The following is a 13,734-nucleotide window of genomic DNA, read 5'->3' on the forward strand; positions in this document are numbered from 1 at the left end:
CATGCTTCTTGAGCAGCCTGTTCCAGTGCTCTGCCACCCTCATAAAATATAAAGAGGTGTTTATATTCACCTAATATAAAGAAGTTCTTCCTCATCTTGAGGTGGAACTTCTTATTTGTTTCTCATTCTGTCTCTGGGTACCACAAAAAGAATGTGGTATTATCACCTTGGCACCTGCCTTTGAGATGTTTATATGCATTAATGAGATCTCCTCTCATTCTTCTCCAGACTGAGCAGGCCCAGTTCCTGCAGTGTCTCCATGTGAGGGAGATGTTCCAGGCCCCGAATCACCTTTGAGGCCTCTGCTGGACCCTTTCTGATATCTCCTTGTCTGTCTTATACTAAGGAAGCCAGTAGTTGACCCAGCCCTCCAGGCGTGGCTTCAACTAGTAGATGGGAAGGATGGATAGGATTTCACATCCATTGACATACTTCCAGATCTTCTTGCTATTTTTCAAGTTCTTGAGGTAGATTTCTGTGTTGACTTTTTAGGAATGAAACAAAGAGGTGGTGGAGTATCCCATGTCAGAGATGCTCAGAAGCTGTCTAGATGTGGTCCAGGGCAGCTGGCTCTAGTTAGCCTGGTTTGAGAAGGGCAGTTGGACCCAGTGGTCTCCAGAGGTGACTTCCAACCCTGAATGATCACTGTGTGAATCTGATTTAGGTAGTCAGCTATTCTAAGAATAGTGTATGTGATGCTTTATTGAGCTGAATTTCAACATTGGAAAACTTGTGGGAAACAGCGCATGTAGTCGCTGGAGCAGCTACAGAATTTGAAACATGGCAAGGTCTGCAAAATCAGACTTGCAAGTGAAAAGTCTCTTGTCTCTGTTCTGTGTGTAGATTCTTTAATCTTCTCTAATAATCCAAATACAGCTAGCAACAAGAACATCATCAACAAAAAACCCAAAACAAAACCCAAAAATAACCTAAGCCCCCAAAACAAGGAAAAAACCTAACCCTGCAAAGTTGTTCAACTCCACTTTTTTGCAGGTGAACTTGATAAACAAAAGGATTAAGCATTCATGGTGATCTTTATTAGGACCTTAGACTTTTTTCTCATTTAGTATGAATACAAAGTTGATGTGATAAGTTTAGGATGTTCTCCACAGCCAACTATCTAGGGCTAGAGGAAAAAGCATGGTGTATAGTTGAGGTTTCCAAACAAGCTAACTAATCAAATCTAGGTGATTTGACTGGCCACTGAGTAGCACTGACAGTGTTGAGATGTGTACTGTATGTATAGAAGCCATTTCCTCAGAGCAGGTTGTAAGGGTTGATAGCTTTTTTGAAAAACATAAATGAAGCTTTCAAATATGCAAGATTATGTGTATCAGAGGGCTCCCAGAAACCTTGAGCTCACCCAATGAAAATTTTGTTGATTTCTTCTTGTTATTACTTGGGTTGTATTGAGGTGCTTTAACATTTTATGTCAATTTTTACTTGGGATAGCCTCTTCTTCTTGATGTATCCTGTAAATGTATGTAATAAAATGCTAAGTTGTTGAGGCTTCAATTCCCTTATTTTTAAGCTTTCAGGAGCACCTGTGTTTTGCTAGAAAAACTTGACTCCTATTCTTTACAGTTTGTAGTCTTGCACAGTATCAGGAACAGTTTGGGGAACAGCTTCATGGAGTGAAGGAGTTTGTTTCATGGAGGTGGTAATAAGAGTGTTTGCCTCCATAATGGACTCCCAAGGATCATTATTTGCTGTTCAGTTATTGAATCACAAACACTTGGCTTAAAACCAGAAGGAACGAGCAGTCCCAGAAGCAGATTGCTCCCTGAGGTGAACAGAATCTGCTAGGTCAGCTTACACTGGTGCAGTTTATTCTGGTTCAGGTAATCCAGTTGTGATAGGTTTGCAAAACAATTGATGCCACTTTTCTCCACCTGCTTTTCAAGTGCAAGCTCTCTGTCACCTGAATTACCTCTACCACTTACTGCTTTCTTAGTTCTCTTGAAAGATTCCTGCTGCTGCTTTTCTGTGCCCTGTCTCAATGCAGAAATTCACCTTGAGAGTCATACCTCTTCATAGTGCTTCAGAAAAGAGCCTTGATAATGATGTCATTCTGTACAGCTAATCCATTTACTGTAGTGGGTTCTGTAGAGAAATAGATCAATCTGCATTTTGCATAAGCAAAAGAGAATGTAACAGAGTGGTGTGACACTTGTGAGACTGCACCACTTACTGTTTTTTAAAATATGGTTTTGGGACCCTGCGGGAGGTGGTAGGGAGAGAAATAGGTGGTACCTGTTTTTGTAAATCAGCTATGGGGAAGGACATCACTAAGAATTGGTGTCCTTTTTTAAATTCTTGATGAATTAAGCGGTTTTGGTAGTCTGTGAAAAATTAAAAGGGGAGAAAAATTCTGGGGGAAACATTCTTTCTAATTTTAGCCTGTAGTGCTTGGGCATACTAAGATATTTCCAAAATCCCTGTTAGTGTCTCTTCCTCTGGAAGAATGTTTAAAAGGCACTGCTGCTATATGTTAGAACTTGATGTGTGATTAATTTACCAGTTTTACTTGAGGTTTACCTGCCTTCCGTCTGAAGGGTTTACTTAAGAATATTGACTTGATTGTACATTTTCTTTGATAAATGGAGTAGAAAGCTCAACACTCTCTGTACGGTTGCACAAACAAAAGTAATTTATTAACTTCCTAGAAAAAAATGCTTTTTCTCTCAGTCATCGTTTCCCCTGTGTATTTGCAAATCTTTACATGTGTTCTACATACTTCTGTGAAACAAAGTGCAGCTGTTGAGTAAATTGGTGAAGTTTCTTGTTTTCAGTGTAAGTGCCACTTTTCTGTTACCAGAAGGGAAGGGCGACCTTTATAATCTTACTGATTTTTCCTTAAGCAGTGCTTTTTGAAGCACCTGGTATGAATCTGTCTTAATCAAAACTGAAAACATTGAGTAGCTTCTGAGGCTTCTGCACCACCTCCCTCACTTTCCTCTCTCCTTTCTGACATAAGAGGAAGAAAGTGGAGTAAATGCATTTAACTTAATCTTTAATACTTCAGTTTACTCACTATGCTTTTTGATTTATTTATTTTACACACTATTCTGTTTGAGACTGGAGAACTTGCATATGGAAAAGTACACATGAAATTTTGGAAAAGGATATAGATGAAATTTCTGATGGAACACTGGTCATAAAAAATGAACTTAAACGTACTATTATATCAAAGGCCAAATTCCAGTGGGGAGAACTGACAGTATTTTAGAGAATTAAGCTTGGTTTTTAGTAGTCTGTCACTTAGACTTCCTGTGCACTGTACACTTTTGCTCATTCTAAATAAAACTTTGACATAATTTTTTGTGGGAATCCCTAAATTATTTTTGTGTGAGTATGTAGAGGTAATGCATGGGTCTGTTTTTAACTGACACTTAACTAAGTTGCATTAAGACCTGAGGTTTTTAGATCACCTATAGTTGTACAGATGAGCTTGAAGATCTTGCAGGCAGCTCAGGCCGGTCTGTCTTCCATGTAGCAGATTGCAAAGTTTGTGTATGAGTTATCATCAGAAGACTCTTGTTCAATGTTTAAAGCAGGTGAGTACTTCAGGGATCAGTGAATGCAGACATTCACTGATAGCAGCTGACTGTTTGAACATACCTGGTAGCATACTCAGCCTGATAATACCCTCTTGATAATACATCCTAGAAATTATAAAGGCGGGGGAGGTGGTGGTGTCTGTTAGTTTTGTATGCTTAGCTACACTACAGAGATCGTTCAGTAGCCAATGCTGAGCACAGCCAAATGAAGGATGCCAGAAGATTGGAGAGTGTTAGCCACTGAGCTCTCCCACTGAAGTAATCAGCATTTCTTTGTGCTTCATTAGTTGCAGCTGCAGTGATTTAGAACCAGGTTAAATAAACTCAGCTAATCTGCTTTGAATGTTCAAGGTATTTTTGTAAAAAGTTACAGGCTTACTTTATTTCAGGCCCTTACTGGAAAGAATGAGTAGTTAGGGAAGCTAAACAAACTCTGAAGGGGTCACAGTTTTTGAGTTTGAATTATGTCAGTCCTAAAAATTATCCCAAATTACATTTTCTTTATGCAAGAGATAAAAATCAGCTGAGGAACTGGTAGTTTGGAGACACCCATGTGATTTCTCTAACCTCTGATGCTTAACAATCTAAAAATAGTTGCCATATGGGATGTCTTTATTGTGAGGACAGCCTCTGCTAGTTGAGAACCTTTCTGTGTTTAAGCACTTTCTGTGCCTAAACATTTTTAGCTGTTTCTTATCTAAGTGAAGTTGTCATATGGCTTTAAACAAGAGCTGCTGTCGTTGTCCAAAGATGTTGAAGAAAAGGGAGTTATTTATTGTCTGTGAATTTAATAGGAGTGGTTACAGCAGATTCTGTGTTCTCTCTAATTGGATGTATTTTAGATTTCTGTTAAAAACAAACCAAATAAATGAATTGATGTCATACTAGTGAAAATGTGGCAAATTAATACTAACACCTGGCTGTATTTGTCCCAAACCCTTCTGTAACAGTTTTTTAACCTTCTTGCAACCTACTGAGATTTTATGGGTTCAGTAGAGGCTATTTGGAGATGTGCATGCCAAACCCTACTTCATCAGTTCTTCTTTGTCCTGTAGGGAGTTTACGCATAGCTGAGACAAATAACAGAATATTTGATACTTTCTTATATTTAGTCCATTTTTCAGTAAGCTGTTGTATTCAAATAGAATAATTCTTACAGAGCAGTTGCATGTCCTTTCAAGGTGTGCAGTAAAGAAAGCAAAGTCTAAACGTGTATAGGCTTCTGTGGCAAAGGTTATAATTAGTATAATTATGTAATCTCTGGTATTTTTCTTCTTTGAGTTTGCAGTAAATTTGGGAGATAAGTTACCAATAGTCTAATTTTTTTTAATGGGAAAGAATTACTATATTAAAAGCTCTTTTCATAGTCAGTCTAGTGATGCTTGATGGCAGGTCCTCAATGTCACATGCTGCTCTTACTTACTTGTGTGGTATCCCAGTGTTAATTCTCCCTTTGTCCTTGTCTCTTCCAATGTCATAGACATTAGATAAAGTGACATTAGACTTCGTAACTTTAACCTCGACTTTAACGTTTTCAACCTTTCCATGCCCTGACTTCTTACAAGTCTTTTCAACATCAGACTTTGGTATAGTTAAATGAACTTCAGTAGTCACAAGATTGAAACTAATGTTCTTTTATTTTATTTTTTTTTTTACAAATTCTTAGAATCATTAAGTTGGAAAAGACCTCCAAGGTTATTGAGTCCAGGCTTTGACCTGATGTGACCATGTAAACTAAACTGTAGCACTAAGTCCAGTCTTTTTTTGACCATTTGCAGCAATCATGAACTCCACTCCCTCACTGGGCGCTCCATTCCAATGTATAACAATCCTTTCAGTGAAGCAATTCCTCCTGATGTTTAACCTGAACCTTCTGGCCCAACTTAAGGCAATTTTCTCTTGTCCTCTTGCTGGTTGCCTGGAGGAGACTGACCCCCACGTGGCTACAGTGTCTTTACAAGTAGTTATAGAGAGTGGTGAAGTCTCCCCTGAGCCTTCTTTTTCTCCAGACAGAACCAGAACTCCTTCATCTGCTCCTCATAGAATTTAATCTCCAGACCTTTCACCAGCTCCTTTGCCCTGCTCTGGACTTGCTCCAGCATATCTACATTTTTCTTGAAGCAAGGGGCCCAGAACTGTGTAAGAGACATGAGGTTTTGTACCATCTCTGATACAGACCAGGAAACCATTGGCCTTCTTACCTACCTGGGTATCCCCAGGGTCATGTTCAGCCAGATGCCAGTCAGCACCCCTGTGCTCTTTTCTGCTGGGACACTTCGCAGGCAATCTTCCCTAACCTGTAGCGCTGCGTGGGATTGTTCTGACCCAGGGCAGGACCTGGCACTTGACCTTGCTGCAGTGCACGTGCTGGCCTTGGCCCATGTATCCAGTCTGTCCATGTCCCTCTGCAAAGCCTTACTTGACCTCCAGCAGATCAACACTCCCACCCACTTAGTGTCGTTTGAGAACTTAACTGAGGGTGCTCTTTGTCTATTCATCCAGATCACAGATAAAGGTATCAAACAGAGCTGGACCCAATACTGAGCTGTGGGGAACTCCAGTGGTAACTGGTTGTCAACTGGATGTAGCGCTATTCATAGCCATTCTCTGGGCGTGACCAACCAGACTGTTACTGAGTGAACGTGCACCTGTTCAAGTTACGGGCTGCAGCTTCTTCAGGAAAAATTCAAGTAATTTACTGCAGATGCAGCTGTGGTTGGCCTTAGGCAACTAGTCCTGATGCACTCTCTCTTCATAGAGTAAAAGAGACGTGATTCAGCAAAATCTAGGCACTTCGACATCTTTTATCAGTGAAACGGTTTAGCAGAACTGACTTGCAGGTTACGTGTGACTGTGCATTTTGTACAATATTTATGCAGTAAGGAAAGCGCAAATTCCTTTTTTCTTTATTGGTGCTTCTAATAACTTACTCTTCTAGTGTTTTGCCCAAAATAAAAGCAAAGAATACAATTTTGAAGGCTAAAAGTTGAACATTGACTGAAAGATACATTTAATATAGAATAGTATAAAGTTTCTGCAGAGTAGACACCAAGTAGATAAAAATCCTGTTTGACTTTTTTGTTTAAAAACAGCCCAACAATTATGTCTTCTTTAATGGTGTGTCTCTATAATGGGAACAATGAAACACAGTTTTGATCTTTGAGTTGTTAATACCAGGTCTGCTGGACTTAGAGATGCTGGTCTTTGTTTAGGAAATAGGTAGAAAAGCTGTCTGCAGTGTGAAGAAGGAAAAGTCCTGGCTTTAAATACCTACACCTAAATTGTGAGCGGAAAAGCTTAAATTAAATCTGTGTATATGTAGAATAGTGTAAACAAAATATTTCTCTTCCCAATATGCCTTGTTTTAGAGCTGAATGTGCTGACATCCAGTGGCACAGACTTCTTCAAACTCATCTGCTTTTATTAATAGTGTGAAGAATCTGTTCCAGGGCAATCCAGATGGCACTTTTTTGACGATGGCATCTAAGGAAGTTCGACTCCTACAAACAAAACCAAACTATGTAAACAGTATATGTTTTATCTTTTTAACTGCTTTGGACTCCCGTGTATATTTAATGGGAATATATGATGTAGCACAGTGATTCCCCATGCCTGATTACCAGCAAGGTTTTTAATACTGATAGTAACACTTTGATCAAATTCCTCCAAAGCACTGATGCCTTTTGACTTTTTGTCAGCATGTCATCAGGGTTTGCTTTTGATGTTTGGGGATTCTTTTCCTGCTGTAGTAAAATGCATTCTTGATTTTCCTGGTCAAGTATAGATGTAAGTGCTCCGTAGTTTAGGTGATGCAGTATAAACCGATGTCATCTTTTTTGCAAGATTAAGTGCCAGGAGGGAAGAAGCATACTGTTTCTGAAACAGTCTTTGTTAACTTACTGATTCCTGTGCACAAGACAACCAGTTCTCTGCCCAAGCATAATGTTCAGCCCAGGGAAGTGAAACTTCCCTGTTTTGGAAGTCAGCTTCATTATGAAACAAAGGCTAAGATGCCCAAACTTGGGTGTTTCTCTCCATATTAGAGTGTATGTTGCAGTATAAAATCCATCTGGTTTCTTTTGAGATACTCTTCAAGACTTGAGAATTCAGTCTTTGAGTACCATGACAAATAATGTGATTTGACAGGTCTCTTATAAAGGATGCTAGAGATGAACTGAGACTTAACTTTCTGATCTGAAACTTGTGTCCTGTTTCAAAGCGGAATCCCTTCCATGGTGCCCTCAGAGTTAGTGCATTTCTGTAGTGAAATGATAGTAAAAATATGCAGGTTAGCCTATATAGAAAGCAAGCATATTCTACATCAGATGGCATCAGTATTGTATTTTTCACTTGTTGATGTTCTTGAAGTAATTTTTTGGTTTACTGCTGTGTATGTGTCCCTTTCCAAGCTTGCTCTTTGTACTCCAGTGTGTATTACAATAAGATTTTTGGGGCATAGGCAGATTTGTAGAACTTGATATGCATTGATAGAGAGCAGAAAAGTTTAAATTTATTCAGAGCTGTGTGCTGTTGGTCTGACTTTGTATATGCTGTCATGCTATTTTGCAAGACTTCTGTCTCTTTCACAAACAATTCTCTTGATTTTCCTTTGATACTGAAACTTGAAGATGTACACAGGGGAATCAAATAAATTGTCAAAGATAGGATTTCAAGTATTTGGGAACTCTGTTACAGTGGCTTACTTCTACGGCTGTGTTTCGCTTGCTATTGAATTGGGGTAATTAATTAATAATTAATTTTATGGTGAAATGGGGTATTAGCTCTGTTGGGATTTTTTTTGGATTTTTTTTTTATGCAGTGATAAATATCTAAGTGAAATTATCTTTTTGAAACTAATTTTAAAGAAAATTGCCTAGATTTTGTTGTTTCAAAATTTAGATTTTGGTAATGTGTGTATATATATACAAAATTAAGAAATGGATGATAGAAATGTCAACTACATAAATATATCGAGTTGTAGTTTTAATAGGTTTGGGTATAAGACACAGCATAGAATAATACATGAAAGAATAAAGCATGAGTCAAATTTTAAAAGATGTGGGTTAGCCCTTGTAAGGAGCGATGGTATATTAAGGCGATTTAGGATTTAGTGATACATAGTTTAATGGTATCTGGACTACTGGAGAAAACTGGGAGTGGGAGACAAGTTAGATACAATTTGCCATGAAGAAAAGGTTAGAAAAAAGAACTAGAGCATGTGGAAGACAAGTAGCCCCAGAAACTTAATATTTATGGACAGAATAATAGGAAAATCTGATTACCAGTATTAATGATGATGTGATAAATTATTGAGAGTTTTAGCGAGGGGCTTCTCTGTTCTTGAATTCATGTTTGTGAAAAATTCCAGTCCCTAGAGGTCAGAAATCTTAATACCTGGGTGATGTTTCTGTGGTGACTGAAAGCAAGAGGAAGATTATTTTAAACTAGCAAATCTTCTAAATATTCATTGCTCTGCATTTTTAGTTGGATTATAGAAATAAAGACTTCTGTGTGCAAGACAGCACAGCATATGGGTCTGTCATGTTATATCTGTATTGCATTATTCATTACTCAGGGTGTGTCAGGATTAAGAAATAAAAGTTCTGTTCATCTGCTATAGGAAGCCTTTGTACTGCTTTCATGGAACCTGCTCCAGTGACTACCTACTCCTGGTGGGGCCGGAAGGGAGAAATCATAGCTCTAGTTAAGGTTGTTTTTTTACTAAAAGGTGTGATTATTAACTTGAGACAATTAAGAACGCTTCTTGGAGATTTGAATAGTAGTGGATTTTGAGAGTAAACTGGCCTTGGCCACGTGTCTTTGTATTAGTTCACGATGAGTTGCTAAAAATGGGTTGTTGATGTCTTCACTCTTGTGATTTGAAATCTTTTTTAAAGAAGTCATAAAACAGAAGCCTTGTAACTATAGGTGCAATCTCATCTTCTCTTGACTGAAGAGGGCAGAGTATGTTGACTGGAAGCGTTTCAGTTTGAACAGCATTTCCTTCTCTTGTTCCAATCCCTCACACACAGCTCTGGGGCGGGGAAAAAAAAGCAGGTCAAGTCAGTTGTAGCCACAAGTCGCTGTTCTTTGCCTTCCATACTACTTTGAGGCTCTTCACCAAAAAATGAAAGCAAGTATTTATTATTTGAATAATATGTAGCCTCTAAGATGTCATCGTCAAACATTTAAGCAATTTTGTGCATCATGTCTAAGGCTGTTCAGGTAGTTTGTTTGCTGTCCTGTCTGCTGGAGTGCAGAGCACCTGGCAAATCCCACTACCACATACTCTGTGTTGCTAGTTGAGCTGTTGTCCTAATGAAGACCTCTTCTTTCCCAGAAGGTTTCCTCAATGGAAGAATTAATGTTTCTTGTGCAAAAAATACTTGATTCTATGTATACATAATTGTCCATGTTTGTTTGAATACTTTTTATGTTGTACATAAGCTTTGCTTGTCATGACTTTTGGAGCTGAAAGAAGGGTGCTATAAAGTGTCAGTCTGTCAGGCCACTGATGATCTGGGGTAATGGAGACATCTATGTGTGTAGGCATTGTATTGCTGTCCAGCCTGATACCACTTTGATAGTACTTGAAAGATAGATATAGAGGAAGGGGAGAGGCATGGTGATTACTGATTTACGACTTTCAGCTGCTTGCATTTTTCCACCTCTTTGTATGGTGTTGAGGATGTAATACTTTGAGCTAACTAGCACTATACATGAGGATTTAAGGGGTAGGGATATTTAACTTTTCTCTTGTGTAATTAGCATTTGAGCTAAAAGTTCCCTATGAGAGAACAAAAACTCTCCCGAAGGGAGGAATTAGAGGGGATTCATTCTACTGTTTGAAGGGTAGGGCTGTGATGGAGATACCAGATTCATGTGTATCTGCTGAGGTGTACCCTCTGATGGAACATCTCTGATGGGGGTGCGTTTTGGACCTAACCATCTCTCCAGTGAGCTTTGAGTAAGGAGTGCTGCCATAAAAAGCCAGCACAAGTGAACTGTTCCTCTAACCTTGTCTTCCTTATCGTGGAAGATGAATCCTGTCATCCATCACTGGATGCTGCTTGTTTTGCAGTGAAGAAAGTTGAGTGCATGAGGGACAAAACCATGTTCTTCAGGAAGACGCACTGGAGAGTAAATGGAGTAGTGCATGACCTTGAAGTTGACACATGCTTTCTTGATTAGGAAGAGCCTGCTTTTTTTTACTTGTGTTTTTTTTGGATTTGTATACCTCTTAAGTCAGACTAATTTGGTTTGCTTCCTATTCCTCTCTCTTGGTAAAACATCAGCTTTTGAAATTATCAGTGGGATCTGGTTGCAGTATTAAAGGAGAGAAGGTTTTACACGGCACAACTGGAATACTGTGGTAAATGCTGAAAGATTGCAGTAGACATCCTACCCAGTTCAAGTAGATGTTGACTTTGAAACCCTTCAACTTATCAAGTTGCTGTATTTGAAGAGTCATCAAGTTGTTTCCTTTCACCCTACTGAATCTTCTGTTTTCTTGTGTTAGACTTGAGAGGACTGCAGATGTATGAGGCTGAAGGGAAATGTCTGTAGTAAGATGCAGTTACCTCTTGAAAAATACACACGCATTTTGACAGAGCCGTATTGGCTTGGAGAGCATTTCGCTAGAAGGCTGGGAGAGCTAACACAGGAGACTGGGAGAGCAAATAAGAGCAATAAACATAGTTGGCAAGATTTGTGGCTAGTAGAGTGCAGTCGAAAAATCATTCCTGTTAAAGACCAATCTTATTTAAAGTGTTTGATAACTGGTGGAATTGTTCACAGCTTATTTGAGATCTGAATAGCTGTTTGTGTAATCAGGTCATCATTTTGGTGAAACTTCCTGAGCATCAATATTGTCTCTGTTCAAACAGTCCCAACTTGACATTTAGTTAAAATTTCAAATATAACCAAAGTAATCTTTTTCCCTTAGCTGGCTTTGAACTTTTTTTATATGAAAGAGGGCAGTGAAAAGAGTGAATATAATTTTGTGCTGAGTTTTGGGGTTTTTTTCTTGTATATGAGCTTATTAGTAATGCATGTTGATGCTGTCTTGCTCAGGGAATTAGTTATGTTGGTAGAAGTGGTTGTGTCTAAATTGACCTGAATAATTAGAAACATAAAAATGGTTATTGTTTATTGGAGTCTCACTTGAACTGATCCTTTAATGGAATGGAAGTGCTTGTTTTTACAGAAGACTGTTAGAGTTGATCTTTCTGGTATGGTTTCAAGGATAATTTAAGTTACACTGTTTGTTTCCCTTTCTTTACCCCAACTGATAGGATAATCAGTAATTTCAGTCAGAAGAGGTATTTTATTTTCTCTGAGTTAGCCCATTGCCAAGCAATGTCCTTGCCTTGTTGTACATGGATTATTTTTTTCAAAACCCCTTGCAAGTGGTTGTTGGCTTCATTCCTAATGCATAGTAGCTTTAGTAGGGCATTGTTTAGAGTATCCTAATACTCTTAAGTATTTTGCAGGAATGTTAAGAGTTTCCAAAAGCACTTAATACTGAATGAAGACTTTTTATTTTAATCTAGGTATACATTTTTAGTGTTCCTACAAATATTTACATTCATTAGATAATTTGCCCTTTCTTGCTTCTGTGCTTTTAGTGTGGTCAACAGTACTATTAAGCTCTTTAATGTCTCTAATAGGTGTTTCTTATTCAGCTGTCTGCAGTTTTTCAGTTGTCTTCTCACCGCTTAGCTGAGGCAGACCAGTCTGCTTCGGCTGCCTCTCCATTCTGGCTGAAAGCTTCTGCAGATTAACTTCTGCAGCAGCAATCACAAGGGTGAATTACAATCTTTTTCCCTAAAATTCATATGACTTTTTGTTTCATAACCATCTTAATTTTCTTTACTTACTTCAACTCATCATGACTTTGAGGCCAAGATATAAAAATATTAAGTGGTATTACTTCTTTGTGATTCATTGAAGAGTCAGTGTGAAAAGGTTCCCCTTATAAACTGCCACTTTTCAGGGGCTAGAAGTTGCTTTTTATTGTTGCAAAGGGCTCCTGCTTTCTGGTCTTAATTGCATGTGTTTACATTAGTAACTTTCTAAGTTATTTGAAGATTTGAGACCACTTCATTATCAGAAAAACCCTAAGTTTTCTGTGAACTTCGTCTTTAATCTACTTTATCAAAGTTTTTCCTTATAACTTAGCATAAATCAAGAGGTACTCCTCTGGTTTGTTTTCCTGAGCTGCACAAGTTCTCATCAAGTAATACTCTGATGTAGACTATGTTTCAGATTCTTAAGTAGTGTAATGGAGGGAACAGCTAGTGAATGTGCATGCAGGTGGGGAGGGCTGCTAATGGAGAATGGGTGGTTTATACTGTCAAACAAAAAGTGAAAACAGAGACAAAGAAATCAGCGTTGTTTAGCCTATTTGTGTAGACTCACCAAGCACAAGATACACTGCTAATTTGTAGACCTCAAAGCAGTCATCAAGCTTTCCTTGACAGCTATCCTTCTTATAGGGAAACTGAAGGAGTGAGTTGTGCTTTGTTCTGACCGGCAAGGTTGTTAACTGAAGACATTTCCTTCAGCCTGTGTATGCTTTTAACCATAAAAGGACTTCAAGATGTTCAAGCAAACTATGTAGTAGTTTTTGAATATGCTAGATTGAAAAGTCTCTATTATCTGTTAGTGTATAGCTATTTTGAGTGTGGAGAGAGTAGTTATGTCCTTTCATGTATTCCTCTAAGATACTTGACCATTTGAAAAAAAGGAGTCCTTCATATTAACACTCCAGGAAAGACAAAAATCACTGAAGAGGAAGCATGAAGAATTGCATCTTCAAAGTATCAGTAACTCTGCACTTAAAATTTTAATACCTAAAAAAACTTTGTTTTGCAGAGTTCTGCTTTTTAAAGCATAACTCAGCATCTGTCTTGTGCCAAGTCTTACCTTTCACTGAGCCATCAAATAATTATGATTTTTTTTTATTTAATGTGTTTAGCAATAGTCCCCACAGATGAGAAACAGCTTATCCTTTCATTCCTTTTGTAAGTCAAAGTAGTTGAAATTGAATCCTCTCTCATAAGTAGAGACCAAAGTACTGGTTTAGACCTTTCTGTCTGGAAGAGGTGAAGAATGATATACGCAGCCAGAGGTGGTTCTTGTTCAGCAGTTTGGTATTATGAAAACAAAATCT

This window comes from Zosterops lateralis, assembly GCF_965231275.1.
Source record: "Zosterops lateralis genome assembly, chromosome: Z".
Taxonomy (NCBI): Eukaryota; Metazoa; Chordata; class Aves; order Passeriformes; family Zosteropidae; genus Zosterops; species Zosterops lateralis.